The 5,837-nt window shown below is 42.2% G+C and overlaps 1 pseudogene; it reads left to right on the top strand.

Moving 5' to 3' along the window:
* Window positions 1-1,287: 1,287 nt before the first annotated feature.
* On the top strand, window positions 1,288-4,151 carry LOC114550475 (suppressor of cytokine signaling 2-like; annotated as a pseudogene).
* Window positions 4,152-5,837: the final 1,686 nt, after the last annotated feature.

The raw sequence follows: 5,837 nt of genomic DNA, 5'->3' as shown, positions 1-5,837 counted from the left end.
GTTTGATTGTTAAAAATGTCAGAAAATGGTACACACACACACACACACACACACACACACACACACACACACACACACACACACACACACACACACACACACACATTAACAATCATGTTTTGAATCTACCAGAGACTTAATGTTCTATAAAAATCAACAAAGAAATAGTTTTTTTCGACATTTGACCCTTTTTGTCGGTAGTGAGGGAATTAGTGGAATTGTTGGGGCTTTGTATATTATAGAGTGTGGTCTAGACCTAGTCTATCTGTAAAGTGTCTCGAGATAACTCTTGTTATGATTTGATACTATAAATTTAATTGAATTATAGTTTTTCACTTTTTTTAGTGAATTTTTTCACACTTTTTTTTTATGCTCTTTCTTTTTTTTGTATGAGTTTTTACCAACAGTTTTTTGTCTGTTGTTTTGTTGCATTTTTAAAATTTTTAGCGACTCTTTTGACGCGTATTTGCTTGTTTTTGTCGTTTCTTTGGCGAATTTTTCTCAACATTATTTGATGCTATTTGTTGGGTTTTTTACCGACTTTTTTTGACTGTTTTTGTTGCTTTTTTTTTGGAACTTACTTCTGAAGTTTTTTGACACTTTTTTGTCGCTTTCGTTCTTTATCGCTTATTTGGCGACTTTTGACGCGCTTTTGTGATTATTTTTGCAACTTTTAGTGACTTTTTCGACACTTACTGTTGCTTTCTTTTGTCTTTACCAATGTTTCTGATGCATTTTTTTTTTTTTTTAGGTAATTTTTTGGGCATTGTTAGGCCTTTATTTCCACAGGACAGATGCAGACATGAAAGGAGAGGGGGGGGATGACATGCAGCAAACGGCTGCAGGTCGGAGTCGAACCAGCGTCTGATGGATAAGGAACTTTTTTACCGACTTTTTTTTAACTGTCGCGTTTTTTTATGACTTACTTCCGACATTTTTGATACTTTTGTCGCTCGTTCTTTATCGCTATTTGGTTTGACGCCGTTTTGTGATTGTTTTTTTGACTTTCTTGACACTTATTGTTGCTTTTATTTTTAGACTTTACTGATGTTTCTGATGCATAATGTTTTGGGGATTATTACAGGGGGTGACATGCAGCAAAGGGCTGCAGGTCGGAGTCGAACCTGCGTCTGATGGATAAGGAACTTTATTTTACTGAGTTTTTCCAGGGCTGTATATGGTAATAACCTCTGCGAGGCGATTGTCATTTCCCTCTGCTGTATATTTCCGGTAGAAACCGTGCAGGCCCGCCCCACGCCAGAGGGGTCTGCCGGGCGGGTCTGTCCAATGACCTGCCAGTCCTCCGAGTCCTCAGAAACCCTCGAGACCGACCACGAGAGCCAACGCCACCGCCACCGCTGTGGAATCAGACGAGAGAACCATCGCCAGAGCCATGAAGGACCTGAGGAACACAGGTACGCCTCACCTGGAGGCTGCTGGGGAACATGCTGCTGAATGTCACCACACGAGAAGACAACTTGCTTGCTTTGGGATTTATGGACTTGTTGTGTCTTTATAAATTATAGAGTGTGGTCTAGACCTACTCCATTTGTAAAGTCTTGAGATAACTCCTGTTATGAATTGATACTATAAATGAAATAGATTTAAACACAAGGGTTCGCCTATCTACCACACAACTTCAGTTAGTTAATGTCCCTTTTTCTGAAGGCAGATAGAACGTTACCCTTGTGTTTAATTTTATTTTATTTATAGTATCAATTCATAACAGGAGTTATCTCAAGACACTTTTACAGATAGAGTAGGTCTAGACCACACTCTATTATTTACAAAGACCAACAAGTCCATAAATTCCCCCCCCCCCCCAAGAGCAAGCAAGTTGTCTTCTCGTCGACCATGATGCTACTTTGGGTTTTTCTGGGTCCAAATTTCAACATTTAGTTGTTCTTTTTCTTCACTTTTCTCAACGTTTTTTGTTGATATTTTTTTTTCAATTCTTTTCTCACTTTTTGTATTTTTGTTGATTTCTCTTTTTTGTTTTATTTTTTTGACATTTTTTTTATGTTTTTGTCAATTTTTAACAAGTTCTTTTGTCACTGTTTTTAAACAAATTTTTGTCACCTTTGGCAATGTTTTTGGTGGTATTTTTTTTTTGTGGTCACTTTTTTCAGCATTTTAAATTTTTTATTGATTTTATTTATTTATTCTGCATTTTTTTAGCTTTTTCCAACATTTTCACTTTTCTCAACGTTCTTTTGTCATAGTTCTGATGTGGAAAGTTTTTGTAAATGGGTCAAATTACACCAGAGGACATCAGGAGAGTTTAACTCTCCTGATGTTATTGAACTGGAAAACGTCTCACTTCCTGTCACCGTTAAAAGGTTCAGGGTGCAGCACGTAATGCGAACACATGAAACTAAAAGATGTAATGATTATAATCAGACTTCTCCAGCTTTTAGTCTTTAAGCTTTTAGCTTAAGGGGTGTGTGTGTGTGTGTGTGTGTGTGTGTGTGTGTGTGTGTGTGTGTGTGTGTGTGTGTGTGTGTGTGTGTGTGTGTGTGTGTGTGTGTGTGTGTGTGTGTGTGTGTGTGTGTGTGTGTGTGTGTGTGTGTGTGTGTGTGTGTGTGTGTGTGTGTGTGTGTGTGTGTGTCGTTCTATTCTTTTGAAAGAGAACAGGACTCAACACGTTAAATGGAGTCTGGAGGGTTTAGTGCTAGTGCTCTCAGAGCTGTAAACAGTTAAGGTCTCAAAGAGGTTTAAAAGGTCTATCTCTGTAGGGATCCATCCCATAATGTTGTCAGACACTTAGAATAATAATCTGAGTCTGTCAGCAGCAACAACAGAACTTTTAGTGACTCTAACTGCTGCTGAACATTAGTCCTGTGAGGGTTACATTACAGCCTGGTTCTGGTTTAATACTGGACCAGTTTCACAGATTGTTGTTCTCATCAGACACAGAAACATAAGGTTGAGGTTGAAAAAAACATTAGTTAACCTTATAGATAGATAGATAGATAGATAGATAGATAGATAGATAGATAGATAGATACTTTATTGATCCCAAGGGAAATTCCCAGGTCCCAGTAGCTTAAAGACTTCACACACAACATACATATATCATCATAAACAGGATGATAAAATAACAAATCCACATGAATAATATGGACAATAAAAGAAAAGATGCTAAATAAAAAGTAAGGAGCAACACATAGTAATATAAAAACTATAGCAGTGCAAGGATAAAGTTTAAAAAGAGACAGCATTAAATATGGGCATTATATAAGGGAATAAAGTAGACCGGAGGATAGACTAATGTAGTGTACTGGAGTAAATGTGTGTGTGTGTGTGTGTGTGTGTGTGTGTGTGTGTGTGTGTGTGTGTGTGTGTGTGTGTGTGTGTGTGTGTGTGTGTGTGTGTGTGTGTGTGTGTGTGTGTGTGTGTGTGTGTGTGTGTGTGTGTGTGTGTGTGTGTGTGTGTGTGTGTGTAATAAAGAGTACAAATTAAATTATAAATGAAATGTCCTCGGTAACATTCCAGCGGTGACGGTAGCCTCTGTGTATTTGTGCCCCCAGGCTGGTACTGGGGCAGCCTGACCGCCAACGAAGCCAAGGAGATCCTGCAGGACTCCTCGGAGGGACCTTCCTGGTGCGGGACAGCTCCCAGCGGGACTACCTGTTCACCATCTCGCCATGACGCCGGGCCGCCCCACCAACCCGCGCGCATCGAGTACAAACACGGCAAGTTCAAGCTGGACTCGGTGGTCCTGGTGAAGCCCAAGCTGAAGCAGTTCAGCAGCGTGGTGCACCTGGTGGAGCACTACGCAGATGTCCCGCCGCCAGCGACAAAGCAGCAGCGGCGGCGGCGGCATCGGTGGCGCGGCTGTGGCATCAAACTCTCAGCCCAACGGCACGGTGCAGCTGCTGCTCACCAAGCCGCGTGTGTACGGGCCACGCCGGGCGCTGCAGCACCTCTGCCGCAGCCATCAACCGGGAGGACGAGGCGCGTGCAGGAGCTGCCGCTGCCCAACCGGGCTGAAGGACTACCTGACAGACTACACCTACAACGTAGCGGATTCAATCCCATCATGCACTGCTCCGATAGGGAACCGCAGCAAGGACCAGCCGAGGGACGAAACCTCTCCGCTGACGCCCGGTGTCGATAGTCGAAGGTTGAAGTCCCTGAGGTTGGCGTGAACTTGTGCCGCTGCAGTACAAGGTCCAAAATACCAAAAAACACAGCGGTGGAGGTGTAGCCTGAGTACTTGTATATGACCCGGCCAGTACTGCTCTGTGGTACTTTTTATTTATTTAAATTTATTTTGGCGGCTTATCTGCCTTTTTAAATGGACAGGACAGCTAGGAGAGAGAGAGAGAGAGAAAGCCGCCACAGGTCGGACTCGAACGCTGACCTCTGCATCGAGGCATAAGTCTCTATGTATATGTGCGCCTGCTCTACCCGCTGAACCAACCCGCCACTTTCGCTTCGCGGTACTTTAACCGACCACAACGTGAGTTTAAGACCTTCCTCCAAGGTGCTGTGGAGGAAGGTCTGGACATAACATTACATTACATGTCATTGAGCTGACCATTCATCCAAAGCAACTTCCAATTGATCTATATATGTCAGAGGTAACACACCTCTGAGCTACTAGGGCTTAACTGCCTTGCTCAGGGACACATTGGTTGATGTATTGCGGTGGGAATTGAACCTGGATCTCCCACAATCAAGGCACGCTGCGAATATCCACTGCGCCATCACTACTCGTTCATTGATTGGCGTAGCTCATGTAGCTCAAAGTTCAAGTAAAACTCTCACAGTGGGTGGCGTGTGTGACGATGCGCCCCTTATTGCCTTATCTCTTTCCAAAATGTTTTACTCAGATGAGCCTCTTTCTGACCAAGTAGTTACAGGAACAGTCCACTTCTAAACAGTTCTGCTAACTACTCCCCCAGAACCGATTTTGCCATTTGCATTTAAGATTTAACTTTATTGACCCACATCGTGGAAATTTGTCTTGGGCACTGAACCCATTTTGCAGCCAGAGTAAAACTAACAACACAGACAGCATGTACACAACACACCGTACTATGGTCCTGATGGGGTTTAAAAACCAACATGGTGTCATGCAATGCATTAGTTAAAGGTCTCTTTATATAGACCTTAGTGGTCCCCTAATACTGTATCTGAAGTCTCTTTTATATAGACCTTAGTGGTCCCCTAATACTGTATCTGAAGTCTCTTTATATAGACCTTAGTGGTCCCCTAATACTGTATCTGAAGTCTCTTTTATATAGACCTTAGTGGTCCCCTAATACTGTATCTGAAGTCTCTTTATATAGACCTTTAGTGGTCCCCAATACTGTATCTGAAGTCTCTTTTATATAGACCTTAGTGGTCCTCTAATACTGTATCTGAAGTCTCTTTTATATAGACCTTAGTGGTCCCCCTAATACTGTATCTGAAGTCTCTTTTATATAGACCTTAGTGGTCCCCAATACTGTATCTGAAGTCTCTTTATATAGACCTTAGTGGTCCCCTAATACTGTATCTGAAGTCTCTTTTTATATAGACCTTAGTGGTCCCCTAATACTGTATCTGAAGTCTCTTTTATATAGACCTTAGAGGTCCCCTAATACTGTATCTGAAGTCTCTTTTATATAGACCTTAGTGGTCCCCACGTATCTGACCAACTGCCACTTGTGTCTATTTAGGAGCTTTCCTGTAACTACTTGGTTGGAAAGCGGCTTATGTGGAGAAGGAAAAGACCCTGCCCTGAAGTAGGAGCTGAAAGAGTTACAGGAACTAACTTAATAATCCCCAAATTGGTCCACTCTGAATATGAGCAATAAAGGGTCCTAGGAAGGTTATGTTCTAGGAAC

Source organism: Perca flavescens, chromosome 23 (genome assembly GCF_004354835.1).
Source record: "Perca flavescens isolate YP-PL-M2 chromosome 23, PFLA_1.0, whole genome shotgun sequence".
NCBI classification, from domain to species: domain Eukaryota; kingdom Metazoa; phylum Chordata; class Actinopteri; order Perciformes; family Percidae; genus Perca; species Perca flavescens.
This window is presented reverse-complemented; position numbering and strand designations above follow the sequence as displayed.